The sequence below is a fragment of the Lepeophtheirus salmonis genome, chromosome 4 (genome assembly GCF_016086655.4).
Source record: "Lepeophtheirus salmonis chromosome 4, UVic_Lsal_1.4, whole genome shotgun sequence".
NCBI classification, from domain to species: Eukaryota; Metazoa; Arthropoda; class Copepoda; order Siphonostomatoida; family Caligidae; genus Lepeophtheirus; species Lepeophtheirus salmonis.
Window position 1 is genome coordinate 14,673,225 of NC_052134.2, and position 19,131 is coordinate 14,692,355.

Genomic DNA, 19,131 nt, shown 5'->3' on the forward strand with positions numbered 1-19,131 from the left:
GAGCATTTTTTATATAATTTTTAATAGTAGGTTTCTCTTTCGATCCAACTACCTGGTGGATATCTTCTGAGCAAGTATTTGCGACATTCATCGTAAACAAAGATAAGGATGGAGAAAGGCAGAGCAGGGAACCACCAATGAAACTTCAATGGGTACATTCTGAGACCCTTGTCCATTCCTGGAGTATAGGAAAGGAAGGCAGCGAGCGCTGTTTCAAATATAAGACCGAAATTCATGAACATATTATTCATTCCTTGTTGGAAGACGGAATTACGTCTTGTCTTGCAAATAATGAGATCAGCCCATTGTACAACGACAATGGAGCCAAAAAGGCTGTGTGGCACGTGTACTCAAGTACTTTTCTATCGTGATAGGTCCATTCCTGACCCATTGAATCTTGCAAGTCATTTACGCCATGCGAATCCCAGGCTCTTCTTAAACCAAGGAGTTTGGACGGATAAAATCCATTCTCAGCCATAATTACAAAGTACACAAAGAAACCAGCAGAGGCTTGAATCATACCAATTTGTCCATATGTCATAGAGATTAAGCGTTCATTCACAAGTTTATCCGTAAATGGATTTCGAGGTTGACGTTTCATGATATCAGATTCAGCTTCTTCATATGCCATGGAAATTGCAGGAACCATGTCAGTACCCAAATCAATGCAAAGAATGGTTACGGTACCCAAGGGCAAAGGTACATCAGCCAAGATGAAAAGCAAGAAAGGAGAAATCTCAGGAATATTAGAGGTTAAGGTATAAGCAATTGATTTCTTCAAGTTATCAAAAATCAATCTTCCCTCTTCAACACCAGTTACAATGGATGCAAAGTTGTCATCAAGGAGAATCATGTCAGCAGCTTGCTTTGATACATCAGATCCAGCAATACCCATAGCAACACCAATATCAGCTTTTTTCAATGCAGGAGAATCATTGACACCATCACCAGTTACAGCAACAATAGCACCCATTCTCTGACAGCCTTCAACAATAATCAATTTCTGCTGCGGAGAAGTTCTAGCAAATACAATTTCAGTGTGGTACATCAATATATCATCTAGCTCCTTTTCTGGAAGATCTTTTAACTCTCCACCATGAACAACAGCTGCATGAGCTTCTCTTGAATTAACTTGATCTACAGAAATATTCTTTCGTTCAGCAATATCTTCAACTGTTTCATTTCCTTCAGAGATAATACCAACAGATTTAGCAATAGCTTTTGCAGTGATTGGATGATCCCCAGTAACCATAATAACCTTAATACCAGCAGAACGACATTTTGCGACAGCATCAGGTACAGCGGCTCTTGGAGGATCAATCATTGACATAAGCCCTACAAATCTTAGTCCTTCAATAGGAAAGTTCACATCTTCCGCATCAAAAGGATAACCTTCAGGATATTTTTGAAGACTTAATGGTTGATCACAAAATCCAAGAACACGCTCTCCAAGCCCACCAAGTTCCATATATGCACTATTAAACTTGTCTTTCCATTCTGGAGTTAAAGGTAGTTCCTGCCCGTCAATCACTATTGTAGAACATCTCTCTAAGATTCTCTCTGGGGCACCCTTCATTACCAAAATGTAGCGTCTGTCCTTGTTATCTTCAGATTCATGAATTGAAACTTGGTATTTATTTGTGGAGTTAAAGGGAATTTCACAAATTTTTTTATTCCTTCCTCGATATTGCATTACATTTCCCATGGTAAGCTCAGTACATTTCAACAAAGCTGCTTCCGAAGCATCACCATTTACTTCCCTTTTGAGGACAGCAACACCTTCCTGTCCAGCTTTAAATTCTGCTCGATTACATAATGCAGCACATCTTTCTAAATATTTCCAACCTGGGGCATTTTTGTTCATTGAGGTTCCAGTTTGATCTTCTGATGTATCAGCTTCCATAATTTGATTATCAAACCACATGTGTGCAACTGTCATTCGGTTTTGAGTTAAAGTACCAGTTTTGTCAGAGCAAATTGTTGATGTAGATCCAAGGGTTTCTACCGCTTCCAAATTCTTTACCAAACAGTTCTTAGATGCCATTCTCTTGGCAGTTAGTGTCAAACAGACAGTAACAGTAGCCAAAAGACCTTCTGGTACATTAGCCACAATGATACCAATTAAGAAAATGACAGCATCAAGCCAATGGTAACCCAAGATAAAAGCAATAACAAAGAAGGTCACACCGAGGAAAACAGCAACTCCTGTGATGAGATGAATGAAATGGGCAATTTCCTTTGCAATAGGAGTATCTCCACTTTCCAATCCAGAAGCCAATCCAGCAATTCTACCCATAACAGTGTTATCGCCGATATTGACAACAACACCTCTAGCTGTACCTTCAACTGCATTCGTGGAGAAAAAAGCCAAATTTTTTGTCTCCAATGGGTTGTCGTTTGTGAATTCGGTAGACCTGGACTGAGGCTCGGATTCTCCAGTCAAAGAGGAATTATCTACTTTGAAACCCCGAGATTCAAGTAGTCTCATATCTGCTGGAACTCTATCACCAAATTTAACTTCGATGATGTCTCCAAGTGTTAACTCTTCAGCCTTGATGTTTAATTTCTCACCATTTCGCAAGCATAGAGCATACTGGGGTACCAAATTTTTGAATGATTCCATGATCTTTGATGATTTTGACTCTTGATAGTAGGAGAAAACACCCGTTACAACTACGACAACGGTCAATACAATACCCAAGTACAAGTTATCATCTGGAGGTTCTTCATAAGCACTAGCTTGAATAGAGTAGGCAATGAAGCAAAGAATAGCTCCAAGCCAAAGAAGAAGAGCAAAACCTCCGAATAAGTTTTGACAAAACTTTACCCATTCAGGTGTTGTGGGAGGTGGGGTAAGAGCATTCAAACCATACTTTCTATTGTGTTCAGCAGCTTGAGCGCTAGTTAATCCACTTTGAAAGTTTATGTTGTATCGTTTTGCCAATTCTTCTAAAGGTATTTTATGAACATCCAGCTCAAGCTCTTGCTTGAGACTGGCCATTTTATCATTAGCCCCTGAAATTGTATACATAATGAATAAAAAATTATACATACATAGTACAAATGATATATTATCCTATCCAATTATGGCAGTATTTTAATACACTTTATTTTTATAGGAGCAATACCCATTTCATTTTTTAAATACTATAATTTTTGTTTCTATAATTATTATAAAAGTTTATTTTCCTATAAATAATTAATTATCGTAAAAACTAAATTCTACATTTTAGAAAACTTCCAAGAAAAAGGTTTATTGCATCTTTTATGACTTGATACGGTGATTTTGCTATAAATAATCCAATCAAATCAATATTACTACATACTTATCTAGACACTCTTTTTTTAAATGAAATATTAATTATTAACATTTCAAATTGAAATGTCCTTTAGTTATATCTATACTAATAGAGAAGAATTCATCTATATGTATGGATGAAAAACTGTCACAGGGTGTACTGTGGCAGTAAAGGGTTAGTAGTTAAATTGTAGCTACTAAAAACTGCAAGAAGAGGGTACATATTTCGTATGACTTAACCCTTTGTTAGTGTAATGGGATTTTCTACACCCAAAATTTTTTAACACCCTAAAACACATTAATATACATTGACCTGATCGGTCTAGTCCCTAACGAGAAAAAATAAATTTTGTGGTTGTTCTGACAATCCTTTTTCTTGTAGTTATTTCGAATGACTGCAATTCTAATATAACTTCCCAAAAAACTTCATCCAAATTCATAAGTACGTACTTTGTACTAAATATAAAAAAAATGAATCTTTCATAAACTGAATTATGATATTTTAACTATGATAATAGAAAATGATGACTTGTTGAGATTCCATAGTAGCACTGTTAAGACTACCTTTTTAAACAAAGACCATATTTTTAGCAATGCCTTCAGCTCATATAAGTACTTTTAGCATTTTCCTAGATTTTACGAAATTAAAAAAAATTACATAATTAAAAAGTGTAATATTGAGCCATTGTCGATGGGTGTGTAGTTTATTAAAAAACTGTTTTATTTTTGGGGTAATGTTGTATTCCATTTCACTAATTATATTAAAAAAAAGCATGTTAAATATATTTCCAAATCAATTCTATTATTGAGCACAGATCTTAATATTCGAATAAACAGACTCAATATGTACATGTTTTGCCATTTTGACTTTATTGTTACATCCAATTTGAGTTTGCATCAGAGTGAATAGAACATATACATAGTTTCACATGTTAAATATAAGGCTTTCTATCCCAGGTTAGAAAATATTAGATATTATAAATTACTTTGAAATGTTCAGTTAAGTCTTTCTGTATATAAAATTTTTGTACCATAAAGATGTTCTCACACAAAGATGGATTGGAATATTTTTTTAATGTAATAAATTCCAAATATAAAACAGTTTTATAATATGGAATACATATAACGTTTAGAATGATCTCTTTTCATCGGTGAAAACTATCATGACAATTATTAAGAAAAGAAGAAATGCCCAATTTAAGGTTTGTCTCAATTATACCTTTGGCGCAAAATTTCAATTATAGCCATTGTGTTCAATTTGACTTAATTTTAAATAAAATCTGTTCATTTAAAATTCTTTCAATGTGACGATATTTTTTTGTGGCACCTCAGAAAAATTAATTATAATGATTTTTTATAGAAATGGACAATAATTCGTCATAGAATACAAACTCAAATTTGCGGAAAAAACATTTTAGCTTGGATTTTGTTCACATGCTACATATGTATGTTCTCTTTAAACAATTATTTTTGATTAATTGTTTTATCTATTTTATAAGACAAAAAATATTTTTTCTCTCTGCTAATTCAAAAATGAATTATATTATTGACTTCTTTTTGATTAAAATAATATCCCTGAAACAAAATATTATATATATTGGTGTTTTTTCACGCCAAAACGACCACTGGAGGCCAATTAGAAGTATGTGGCAGAATAGGATCGAAAATTAGGAAAGTACATTTTTGTAAACGTTACACATTCATCTATACTTTGGTAAAAAATTCAACTTTAGAATCTAACGGGTTGTGCATAGTTTGAAATAATTGGTTATATTTTTTAAACATTTTGACGTGGAGTGTTCCGTAGAGCCGATACAAATGTCACTAAAAATCATTTTATGAAAAGAAAATGTCATAATAATGTAGTTTCCTATCCTCCATACCCTTTTTTAGTGGATTACTGGCCAATAATTCGATAAAGTATTTTTGCCTTCAAATTTGATATTGTAATATTTTGTGAAACTTTATAGCAATCTTATTTTGAATATATGTGGAATATGACTTTTGTATAGTGAAAGAAGAATTTGGGAGTGATACTTATCGTAAGGTGACTGGAAAGAGATGCAATTACCACTTTTCGTGAATATCGAAAACACTACTTTATAATTTTATAAAACGCAAATCGGGGAAAACCTACTATCTGATATATTTGGTATTTTTTTCCTCAGGTAATTTTGCATCTTAAAGACTCTACCTTATTACATAGTTGCCACCTTTTATGTTTTTATATGATAACAGGTCAGCTGGAAAGTTGGTAAGCTGACACAGAAAAATATATTTGTTTGGAAACATGTGATTTATTTATCCAATATAGTAACATTTGAGGGGATATTCTGATTATAGCAGTCATTCAATTTTCTGATGCCCTTGTTTTCCCTTTTTTTCGAATTGGGTCGTTTTTTCGTAGTTTTATCATTCAAACGTGCCAACAATGCTATGTAATAATCCTGGTTGATATTTTGGCCCTTTCCAGGGTTATCAATGAATGTTTTCCCATCCGTATCTCAGAATACTTATCCTATAACCATGAAAAGCAAACTCTTGCATCTTTTCACGCTTTGGATTTGCCTCATTGTGTGCCGTCTACTCGGTAGATTGTGAATTGGACTCTAGAGTATAGTGATGGAGCTACTGCCTCTTTCGGATAGTCCTTAGTGTCCGATGTTAACGAGGCTCATGTTCAATGATTGCTTAGTCCGAATAATTTTTTTCAAGCCAAGCTTTGGCTTTTTCAGTATTATTTTATTTTTGACCAAAAAGCAATGCTTCATTAATAAACAAAAATATTTTTTTTAATAAAAAAAGTTGCTTCACTTACAATGCTTTATCTCACGAACCAACTGTCCGTCAGCTCAAAAACTTATACAAGTAATGCTTGAAGGTTGATATTAACTAAATAAAATATAATTTAATTCTAATGGCGACATCTATGCGTCAGCCTACGAACTTTTTAGGCAACCTACTAGGTTCGAAGCTAACTTGGAGTATATCTCAGCTATAGATCCGAAGAAAACAAAAAGAAAATAGTGAGGAAAAATGAAGGAATGGGAGTTATAGATCAGGAATGATTAATCTAGTTCAAAAGAACTTATTGGTCAGATGCATGATGTTTGTTGATACATGAAAAAATGTAAGAGACTCTTTCTATAGAATCAAAGGAATGCTTTAACAGTAAATACTAAAAATAATGTGAGTGAAAATTACGTAGAAGTACCGCTTAATAAATACAAACAATATAAGACATATGATGTTAGTATGTTGTGTTGAATTTTAGCTAGTCAAAGTAGGCCCAAGTAATTGTGCCCGAAACAAGAAGTGTTACAACTATCCTTAGACTTCCTTACTATTGATAAAGTGTCATCTACATTAAAAATATAGGAGCTCCTCACATTTTGTATTACGGGGTGTTTGGAATTATTCTGACTTTCATTATAGTGTGGCATATTCCCACAAAATTGCGCTTTTTTTAATACTATGATAATAAATTATAAAAAGCTCTACATTGAGGTGAACAAGACTTTTTGTAGTTATGGATGAATTTACTCATCCAATGTCTATTTATTCAAATAATGCAAGTGTATAATTTTCCATAGGCGGAAATATTTGATTTGATAACTAAACATAAAACTTTTAGTTATTACTATTACACAAAAGGTTTCTGAATAAATATTGATTAAGTTCTGTGTATTTAAATTTTGCAGTATTAAAATCACGGGATTAAAAATAAACTCAATACCCCTTTAAGATTAAATTTTGCAAGTATTTTGTCTGACACAGATTATTTTAAATAATTTATTATGAATAAAATGTTTTTATTGTCTTAACCATACTAAAGAAAAGAGGACAAATAGGAAAAAGTGGACTTTAAAATATAATTTCACGCATTTTATTGGTTTTAGTACAAAAAAATCCCCATACAACATGGATTTGATATAACGCGGATTATCCTGGTCCCCAAAAACCGGATTAAGCGGGGACCCCTGTAGCATTAGTGCAAGAATATTATTATTCAGTTTATTGAATGCTAATAACTCATAGGGTCAAGGTTCCACCATAACAATCAAATAAAGAACTAACATAACTTCAAAAACCAACAAAAGTACCAAACCCTTTTGAAGTTAGTTTTCTACACATTCAAAAGTCCCATCACTCCTTGTACTCGTTTGCAAATTTATCTAATGGCTTGTTATATAATAATCTAGGAGTCGACTACAATTAAGAAAATATATAAATATCAATTGTCAACCTTATATATTTAGACATCATATCATACCTGTAGATCAAATCTCTGTGTATTTAAAAAGCAGATACAATGAATATTTCAAAATATTAAAGATTTAAAAAGCTATTACAAACTTTCTATGAAATATCTCATCAAATTTGATGAAAAAAGAAAAAAAAAAGATTTAAAAACTAAATTTCCTTCCCTTCTATCTACATAAACATCTGTTCCTTGTCACAGTGATTGACAAATTTATATTCTATTTGTTTTTCTTAGAAAGCAGCAAAGTAACGTACAAATGTTACATGTTCCAAGCATTTGTTCTTGAAATTTTTATACAGCATCTTTGCTTATTTACTCTTTCCAAATAATATACAATAATTAATTTAAATTTCTTCCTGGGACTGTCATTTCATTTGTTAATTTCTCATATTTAGAATTTAGGATTAAATATCATGCAATATTAGTACTTTCTGTTGCAAAAAAGGGAATTTGCCTGAAATCATTATTTTATTATGTAATTAAGACATTGTGTCGTGTTCAATATCCCTTACTTATTAGTGTGAATGGATTTACGGAATACATAACTAAGCAATAAATAATTACTGATTAATTTGCCATATAATAAATATTTATTAAACAGACAACATGAAATCGTCATCGACTCTCTATTAAATAATACTACATTTTCTTTAGTATTTTCATCATCACTATCTCGTGGACTAAATCCTTTTCTTTTTGTAAGAAAAAGTAAAATTATAATCTGTTGTAATAAATGCTTAATAATAGGTCTCTTGTTCGACCCATCCTCCAGGATTGTTGCGAAGAAACCATTTTCTTATTTCATCAAAGACAAAAATAAGAATAGAAAAGGGAATGGCTGGGAACCACCAATTAATCTTCAATGGGTACATCTTTAACCCTTTGTCCATTCCAGGTGTATATGACAAAAATGCAGCTAATATTGTTTCAAAAATAAGTCCAAAGTTCATAACCCAGTTGTTCATTCCTTGTTGGAAAACAGAATTCTTTCTTGTTTTGCAAATGACTAAATCTGCCCATTGGACAACTACAATGGAAACAAAAAATGCAGTATGACAAGTATATTCAAGAATCTTTCTGTCTCTATATGTCCATTCTTGACCATAAGAATCTTCTAAGTCATTGATTGCAGGTGAGTCCCATGCTCGTCTAATTCCCAGTAATTTTGATGGCCAAAATCCATTTTCTGCTAAGATAACCAAGTACACAAAGAAACCAGCTGCAGCTTGAATCATGCCAATCATACCATAGGCCATTGAAATTAATCTCTCGTTTACTAATTTGTCTGAGAATGGATTTCTAGGCATACGTTTCATGATATCTGATTCAGCTTCTTCATATGCCATGGAAATGGCAGGAATCATGTCAGTACCCAAATCAATACAAAGAATAGTTACAGTACCCAAAGGTAGTGGAATGTCAGCAAGAATAAACAGCAAGAATGGAGAAATTTCAGGAATATTTGAAGTCAAAGTATATGCAATAGATTTTTTTAGGTTATCAAAAATCAATCGTCCCTCTTCAACACCAGTTACAATGGATGCAAAGTTATCATCAAGGAGAATCATGTCAGCAGCTTGCTTTGATACATCAGATCCAGCAATACCCATAGCAACACCAATATCAGCTTTTTTCAATGCAGGAGAATCATTGACACCATCACCAGTTACAGCAACAATAGCACCCATTCTCTGACAACCTTCAACAATAATCAATTTCTGCTGTGGAGAAGTTCTAGCAAACACGATTTCTGTATGATACAACAAGATTTCATCTAAATGGTCTTTTGCAATATCTTTCAATTCTCCACCATGAACAACTGCTGCGTGAGCATCTCTGGGATTTACTTCACTTGTAGGAATATTCAAACGATTTGCAATATCTTCGACTGTTTCATTTCCTTCAGAGATAATACCAACAGATTTAGCAATAGCTTTTGCAGTGATTGGATGATCACCAGTCACCATAATAACCTTAATACCAGCAGAACGGCATTTAGCAACAGCATCGGGTACGGCGGCTCGAGGAGGATCAATCATAGACATAATACCAACAAATCTTAATCCTTCAATGGGAAAGTTCACATCATCAGCATCAAAAGGGTATCCTTCAGGGTATTTATCTGCAGGTAAAATAAAGTCGCAAAATCCAAGGACTCGTTCTCCTAGTCCACCAAGTTCAAGATAAGCGCTGTTAAAAGCATCTCTCCAATCATCATTCAATTCTTTTTCTTCGCCATTGACTAAAATGGATCCACATCGATCCATGATTCTCTCTGGTGCACCCTTCATGACAAGAAGATATCTGTTATCATTTTTGTCATCTGTTTCATGTATAGAAACTTGATATTTGTTGGTGGAATTGAAAGGTAGTTCACAAACTTTTTTATTTCGTCGACGATATTCCATGACTTGTCCCATAGACAACTCACAACATTTAAGTAGGGCAGCTTCAGATGCATCACCATTGACTTCCCTTTTAAGAATAGGTACATTGTCTTGACCAGGTTTAAACTCAGCTCTGTTGCAAAGAGCAGCAATTCTACATAGAGCTTTCCACCCAGGAGCATTTTTATTCATAGATACTCCAGATTGATCTTCAGACGTATCAGCCTCAACGATTTGATTATCAAACCACATGTGAGCAACTGTCATTCTGTTTTGAGTTAAAGTGCCCGTTTTGTCAGAGCAAATTGTTGATGTGGATCCAAGAGTTTCGACAGCTTCCAAATTCTTTACCAAACAGTTCTTAGATGCCATTCTCTTGGCAGTAAGTGTCAAACAGACAGTGACAGTTGCCAATAAACCTTCAGGAACGTTAGCTACAATGATACCAATTAAGAAAATGACAGCATCAAGCCAATGGTAGCCTAAGATAAAAGCAATAAGGAAAAAGGTCACGCCAAGGAAAACAGCAACTCCAGTAATAATATGAATAAAATGGGCAATTTCCTTTGCAATTGGAGTATCTCCAGTGTCTAATCCAGAAGCTAGACCAGCAATTCGTCCCATAACTGTCCAATCGCCAATATTGACAACAACGCCCTTAGCTGTTCCCTCTACTGCATTTGTTGAAAAGAAGGCTAAATTTTTGGTTTCCAAAGGGTTTTCATGTGTAAATTCGGGAGATCGTGATTGAGGCTCTGACTCACCAGTCAATGATGAGTTATCTACTTTAAAGCCTCTTGATTCAACAACTCGAATATCAGCAGGTATTCTATCCCCAAATTTAACTTCAATAATATCTCCTACAGTAAGTTCAGCTGCTGTGATTGTAACTTTTTCACCATCTCTCCAACAGAGAGCATATTGGGGTACCATGTTTTTAAATGATTCCATGATTTTGGAAGACTTTGATTCTTGATAATAGGAGAATATACCAGTTATTACTACTACAGCAGTAAGGACAATGCCTAAATATAAGTTATCATCGGAAGGTTCTTCTTTAGTTGTTGCTTGAATGGAATAAGCAATAAAACAAAGAATAGCTCCGAGCCAAAGAAGCATAGCAAAGCCTCCAAACAGTGCCTGTAAGAATTTAACCCATTCTGGAGTTGTTGGGGGAGGGGTAAGAGCATTTGGACCATCTCTTTCTTGATTAGCTTTGGCCTGAGCACTTGTTAGCCCGGTATTAGGATTCGTTCCGAACCGGCGATATACTTCTTCTACACTAAGTTTGTGGATATCAACCTCCAATTCCTTCTTCAGTTCCTCTAACTTCTCCTTTCCTAATTAAACAAAATGGGATAGGAAAAAAAAAAGTTTTGTTAGTGTGATGTTAGTAATATTAGTTATTTGTACACTTTGTTAAATATAACCTATCAGTGTATAGACACTACTAGTACATGTTAGTGGTTGTTAAATATTAAAGTATATTACATAGTTAAAAGTAATTTAATAAGTTAGAGCTAATATAAGGTTAAAAACTGTGGGTTAACACAAAAATCCAAAAAGGATACATATCTCATATATCTTTTTCCTTCATATAAATATATAGTACAATATTCACTTTTAGTCATATTGCGGTCAATTATAGACTGTGCATTCAAACTTCTGGAAATAGTTGAGATTCCCCATGAGAAGAATGTTAACTAACGTAGGGTAGTTTAAACCTTCATTTGATTTATGTTGAAGATTAATTTGACTTTAATATTATGGCTGTCGAAATAGGCAAATTTATAATTCATTAATTGTCGCTGCAATATATTTTTGCAACTTAAAGTTGATAGAAGCTGACGATAATTATTCGTCTAAAACTAATTCCGACTACATTTTCTGGAGAAAAAAAAAAAAAAGTTCTAGCTTGCTTTTGTGTTGATAGGCCACAACTACATGATATGTTCAAATGATTTGTGTATGACCTTGAACAATACATATTTATGGTATGGTATTTGCAAGCTGAAATGCTCCATTCAATGGCTGATTTAAAAGAGTCATGGTAACTGTGTATGACTGGGTATGGCAGAGGAAGATTATAACTTTTTCCTTATTTCTTATATATTTTTCCCCTTTTTGATTATTATCTTGGCAAGATTCTATAGGATTTAGAGAAAGCAAGTACAGCATAGATTGGAAGCAAAAGAGGGAGGGAAAGGGGAAAAAAAGGGAAAAGAAAGTCGTACCCTCTTTGACTATCTCGTGTTCCCAAAAGTTGGAAGAAGTTATTATGCTAAAATGAAAACATAGAAATAAGTAATAATAATTCTGTAGAACTTATGATTTACAAAGCCAGAAAGAAAAGCATTTTCCTCTACATATAATGTGTACTTAGTGTACCCTGAAGTACTTTTTATATAATAAAGTAAATGAAAGTACTTTATTGAGTACGTCTTATGCAATGACTTTTTCCATACCTTTTCTTCTTCTAAAGAAAGGAAAAAGGTGACCCCTAAATGACCTTTTCCTCCCTCTTCAAAAATTAATGTATTTTTGACCTACATAATATGTAGAAAAATCCATCAATCCACAAATGTTGGGTCACTTAGTCCTCCCCTCCCCCTTTTTTCATTTTTTCAAATATATATATCAATTAAGATTTCACCCTAAGGTTTATTTATAATATTCCTAATACAAACAAAGTCAGAAAAAAAGAAGAATTTTAAGAATGTTTTATTTATTATATTTTCTGCCCCCTTTAAATATCTCACATTGAAATTGACCAGAAACATAAACACAACGGGAATTCATTGCTCCAAATCTAATATGTAGTAGATTCATAGCTCAATTACAACATTATAATAACATATATAAAAATAGAAATATAGCGGAATGCAATTACCTTTCGGTGCCATGATGATGAAGAGAAGCTTTCAAGTCAAGGAAGAAAACGAAACAAAATTGGATGAAGAAGAAAAATAAGAGTTTTTTTTTAACTCGCTCACATTATGACGTCATTAAACAAAAATGACATCAGAGAGAAAGCAAGTCCCTGATTTACCTTTTTATGCAGAAGTGTGTAAATACTTTATGATTTTTATTGTTTTTATTACTACTGATTCGTTCCCCCTTAGACACAAAAAAGTGTACATAAAAAAATCAATTCACACAGGAAGAAGCTTTTAAAAAGCATAAATAATAGCCAAAAAACAGAGCGTTCTTCTATTTGTGTCCATAGAACAATAAGCGCCCTCTATCATACTATGTTTAGAACCACTCGTATAGTGCCTACCCTTTCTTGCCTCTTAGCCTAACGTATTTATGCTTACGTTGGTGTTTGGCCAGAAAAATACCCTGTTTTTATGGATGCAATTGTAAAGATTGTTCAAGCATTTACAATAATTTTTTTTTTTTGTGAGTACATATTATATTGTAGTATATTCAATGATGTGCCTTTTATTAGAAAATATATGGTCAATTCCGGACTTTCTAAAGAAATATTAAAAAACAGATAAATTCATCAATAATATCTAGGACAGCACCCCCCCTCCCCCCTTTACCTACCTTCCTATTCCCCTCTCTTGTTTCCTTGAAAAAAAAAAGAAGCTCATAGCTTTCCTTTGACAATAGTCTATATGTATATTAGACTGTTCCGCTATCGGGCAAATATTTTTCTGCCGATCCACAAAGATCTCTTGTACTTAGACCATGATAAAACAGACTTAGACAAAGTTAGAGGCCTCTCACGCCATTTCTGGGGTGTCCGCAGGATAGTTAATATTTTTGTTGTTTTTGGGGTGGACTTGTTTTTTTCAGAATTTTTGGAAAAAAAATCTAAGAATAAAATATTTTAGGAAAAAAATTTGAAAAATTAAATTTTTTGAATCGAAAATTAATTTTTATTATACAAAAAAATCAAAAATCCACAACTATTGAGAAAAAATTAAAAAATCTATAGCCATTCTCAAAAAATTTCAATCTGTTTATAAAAAATTCCAAAAATAAAATTTTAAGTATATAAATTTTTGAATCAAAATTTTAAATATAAAATTTTTTGGAGAAAAATTTCGAAAATCTATAACTACTCACAGAAAAGTTAAAATTTTCCAAAAAAATTGAAAAATTTAATTTTTTGGAAAAAGTAAAAAAATCTTAATTTTGGAAGGACTACAGCCCCTGAGGATGCCCCTGTACAAGCCATTTTAGTTTGGATAAAATCATATTTTCGGTTCAAAATTGACTTATTGAAGCCTTTTTGTAACTTATTACAAAAAAAAATATATAAACTAAAGTTTTTTTCCATTTTGTTCCGTAATTATCACTTCAATTTGGGCCTTATTTTGATATGAGGAGAAACGGAAATTATAGGAGCATATCTTCATGCAATTAAAAACCTAATACCAAATGTAAAAAGAACAATTTTTGACTCATATTTGGAACGGTAGAAGAGACCAAAAAATGATTGATTTTAAACCTAAATACACTTTTCCCCAAATTGAAATATTTTATACCACGCTAAAAGTGGCAAAAGAGGCCCTTAACCTTTCGAAATTCAGTTTTTGGATTATTTCCAGAAGAAGATGTCTTTGTGCAGGGGAAAACAATTTTAGCTCAAAACCGGGACAGTCTAATGTATTTATATACATATATACAATCCATGTGTGCAGACATATTGCTTTTATTCAGAATATACTTTCCTTCGACCAATAAGAAGGTTAAAAACATTGATTCTTATCAACTTGTTCATAGTACAATAAATGCAATGCACATACCTTCAAATACATTATTATATTATCACCCACAGAATAAATGAAATACAATTTATAAATCATCGTTTTAAATTTATGTTGCAGATTTGTAGTCAAGTATGTAGGTCATACTTGTTATTATAATTTCCCCCATCTCCTCAAAATATCTTAAGAACTGCGTTAGTTTCTATAGAGTATTCACTATTCAATATATACCTACAATATACGAGGTCTGATAAATAAGAAATCTATTTTTTCTAATTCCAAATTCAATTCCCATTCTATTCGCTCTTTATTTTTGTATTATGTTGGTGCACATGTCACCAAGGTTTGCATTGTTAGTTTGTTTATGACAGATGCAAAGGCTATACTGAGTGGTACATTAAAATCTGAACACTCTGAATTTTAAACTTCAACAAGATATAATTTATTAATTAAGAATATAATTTCAACAAATTTAATATTATTAATAGATGTGTGTCTGAGCTCTCTTAATCATTAATGTAGGGGCCCTTATCGGCAATGCTGGTTTCCGGGAGGTGGTGGAAGGCCTGGTACCTGTACCGGATGTAACCTTCTGTCGGAGTGTCCAATGCTGGCTGACAGTAGTTTTGTGGTCCTCAACTTTTGGATAACTGTACACTGCAGGCCTTCCCCTTGACATACACCCAAAAGGTGTACTCGGGAATGTTGACATCAGGGCTGTAGGGGGCCAAAAGTTTGAAAAAGAGTTCAAAAGAGTCTTGTTAAGAAGGAAATGGGGTTCATTCATTGCTGGTATCAAAAGTGGCCTCTCCAACTTCATAAGGCTCTTTCCACTCACTTTTTTGATAACTTTCTTGATAGTCTGGTGTGAAACCCAGAGATATATTGCATGTGTCCTCAGGGTATTGAGGTTATTGACCTGGTGTTTTTAACTCATCCGGATCCTGGCTATTTTTTGACAAATACTTTCTTCCTTTCCAACGTTTTGTACTTGCTGAAGGCATAGACGGTGGAATTGGAGACGCCCAGCTGCTTGGAGTACGCGAATGAAAATTCGTCGATCACATTTAAGTGAACTCAGATTTGATTTTTATTGTAAATAATTAATTATTTATGGTTTAACATATCGAAATATGAATTCGTTTCAAACACTCAACATTTATTAATTATTGAATTAGCTAGTGTTCAGATTTCAAAATCTTTTGATGTGGTCCACGATTGTCAACTAGTAAAAAAATGGACAAAAAAATCAATTTAGAAGAAAATTCTATGAAAGCTTTTATAAGATTGTTTATTCTTCAAAATCTAACTTTTTTGTAAAAATAACTATTTTAGACAAATAAACAATCTTTCAAAAGTGTCAAAAGTATTTTCTTCTAAATTGATATTTACTTTCCATTTTTTTCAATAGTATAAATTTTCTGGAACACACCAAAAGGCGTCTTGCCTTTTGTTCTGTATTAAACAAAGTAATAATGCCAAATGGCTGATATACTCAAGATACGTTGTGAAGATGTGTAGTGTTTTGTCAATCCTTATTTAGAACTGAAGACTGCAGTACAATTCCGGTTGAATCACGGTCTGGTCTAATTCAGTACTGCATATCAGACCTAAAATTGATCATGATCGATCCTTGATGACGTCAATCAACTTCATTTTAATCAGTTAAAGTAATGAAAGTCCTAAGGATCGATCCTAAGGACTGATATGACTGGTCCAAAGAATGGACTGGACCAAATAAATAAGGAATGACTTAATACTAGACCTGTGTATCAACATCATAAAAAAATAGAATAAAATAATCAATGAAAATTGAATTTAAAGTCAGCAAATAAGGTTTCTTCTTTATCTGAGTAGTACATGCTACGATGTTGTAACTTGCATGTGCAGACTGCACAGGTAACTATTTGTACATCTCATAACGCCATATTTAATTACAACATCATTACATAATGTTTACCAGAATACTAACAAAAATGACATCATTAGTAATATATCGACCATCTATATAATATTCAGTTTTAGCCGAGGTAATGGATAATAAGGGTGTGTCGCTTAGCGTCTGCATTCTGATTGGCTCAGCTGAGTGACATCACAAATGTTGTATTCACTCAGATATGAAAACAATAATATTAATATAGCAACGTCAGTTGAGAATTTATGGAAGTGGTGGATGATATAACTCTCTTCAATGTCATGGTCTGGTCAAGAGATCTCTACTCGTAAGGCTACATCCAATGAACGAGTTTTTTGGTCGGCGAATATCATCTCCTTTAATGGAAATATCGTTCATTGTGCAGATACATCTTCATATCAAGGTGACTTGTGGTAATTGACTTCTGATCTCGTTAATATTTGTTCCTATACATAAATTCATTCAGATTTTCACGGAATCATCGTATACTTCTACATATAAGAACTAAGGAGACCTATAAAACGACAGAATAATCGACTGAGATACCAAGTGAGGAGCAGAGAGAGAGTTCTCATCATCCAACCACAGCTCCTTCTTTGAAATTATTGAAAGTAAACTCTGCTTCGTTTGTGAAAAATAACAAAACTTTCTAACTCATAGGGGAAGGGTTCCCAATTTTATTTAATTATAGTGGGATTGTTTAAAAAATAGAAAAAAAGCCATTCCATAAAACGACAAAATAATCAACTGAATTCCCAGTGAGGAACAGAGAGAGGGATCTCAGCCTCCATACGCAGCTCCTTCTTTCAAATTATTGAAAGTCAAATCTGCTTCGTCTCCTACTCTAAGGAAACTATTCCATTCTTAAGATTCTTTCAGTTTCCTGGATGTATATAATGCAGAAATCACTCATCTCTATCTCATTTTTATCAATTCTATTTATAAGTTGGACTTCGTGATAAACGATTTATATGGATAATTATATAAGCTGGATACTTCAAGCTCACGCCTGATTGCTTTATTACTACCGAGTCACTTGTCATTGGAATACAAGTGGAACATGATTCTAGACTGGTAAAAATAATGTGCTTCTCTTTTCTCGATATTTTGGTGTGCAAATCATATTCTATGCTGCTATTTCATATAAATAGTTATTCGGAGCTGTTATGTAATTACGTGTATTACAAAATATATGACAAACCTAAATTTTGTAGACCTATGTTGAAATATCATAGAACTTCCAAAACTTATTTAGTCAGGAATCCTTCTCCAAACAGCCAAATTGCTTGCCACCATATTGTATTATTATTCTTGTAAAGATCTATGATCTCAACAGAAATAAATAAATTTTTAAATATTTTCCATATCAGATAATTATAAGTTGTTTTACTGAAAACAATAGTTTAAATGTAACAAAATAATGATACGATTGCTTTAGTATTTATTGAAAAAATAGATATTCTTGAAAATTTACATTCCCTATGTATGAGTTCTCCGTTATTTTATTTTTTTATCTTATTGATTTCATCGGTCGTATTTTGAACATGCTAATGCTATTTTGTTATTGTGATTGTTGTCTGGCCAGTAGAAATTTCAAATCCTTTCTATTATTAGTTGTAGAACTATTATTTGTCTGTAGTATAAACTTTATATTGAAAGCAATATAAAAGCGGGGAATGTTTAGAAAATTTGATTTCCCGAGTATTATTCAAAAATTTACTAAAAAATATATCTCTTTCTAGGGAGAGAAAGGTAAACATCATTAGGCAACAAACACTTTTTCAATGTATAATCTTCATTTCTGTTAGCAAGATAAACTCTATATCAACATCAATAACAAATTAAGATCTAGTTGTAAGTTTATTTTTTTTTCACATTAGCGTTTCATGTTAAGAAAAAATAGCATCCACTTATTTTTAATATATAACTGATTTCTTCGCTATAATGTTTGTTTTTTATAAAATGTTTTTTTTTTAAACTATATCTAATATTAACGTAATGGTGTATATCCTTTTCTCAAGAAAATTGAAAAAATATTCACAAATGAGCAGTTGTTTAAAGTTACAACTACAACGTAGCTAATAATAATAGTTGTCTACGTATTATATCCATAAACGTAGATAGATGTTCACCTGTTTTTTTTATTTTGTATATCTGCAAGGGTATAGTATGAAAGTAAAATCTAATTCCCCCTTAATATAGTGCCAGGCACAGTTTGCAAGTAGAAAATCTTACATTTTGAGTTAGATTCCTTGTAATCTTAGAGCAAAATACGGGCTTGTGTTTTACACATATATGTGACGTCATTAAAATGGCCTTCCTTACTTTTGTTAAATTATGTCGTGAGCGGCAAACCTTTAAAATCTAGCAACTTGGTTTTAGCATTGTTATCATCACATTTTCCTTAATTCTTCATCTCATATTTTTGCGAAAACTAGTACAATTTAGTTATACGAGATACAACTTGTACACAACATATATATAGGTACGGGACAAATAAAACCTGAATAAAATTTCCAAGACTTACCCACATGGCTTCATAGAAT

The 19,131-nt window shown here is 32.6% G+C and overlaps 1 long non-coding RNA gene and 1 pseudogene across 1 annotated transcript; one reads left to right on the plus strand and one right to left on the minus strand.

The window, feature by feature from the left end:
• Nucleotides 1–17: 17 nt before the first annotated feature.
• Nucleotides 18–12,993, minus strand: LOC121116858 (sodium/potassium-transporting ATPase subunit alpha-like; annotated as a pseudogene).
• A 3,435-nt stretch (nt 12,994–16,428) lies between these two features.
• Nucleotides 16,429–18,058, plus strand: LOC121116859 (uncharacterized). The gene is made up of 2 exons (XR_005863964.2): nt 16,429–16,988; nt 17,052–18,058. It is a non-coding gene; the product is annotated as an uncharacterized lncRNA (long non-coding RNA).
• Nucleotides 18,059–19,131: the final 1,073 nt, after the last annotated feature.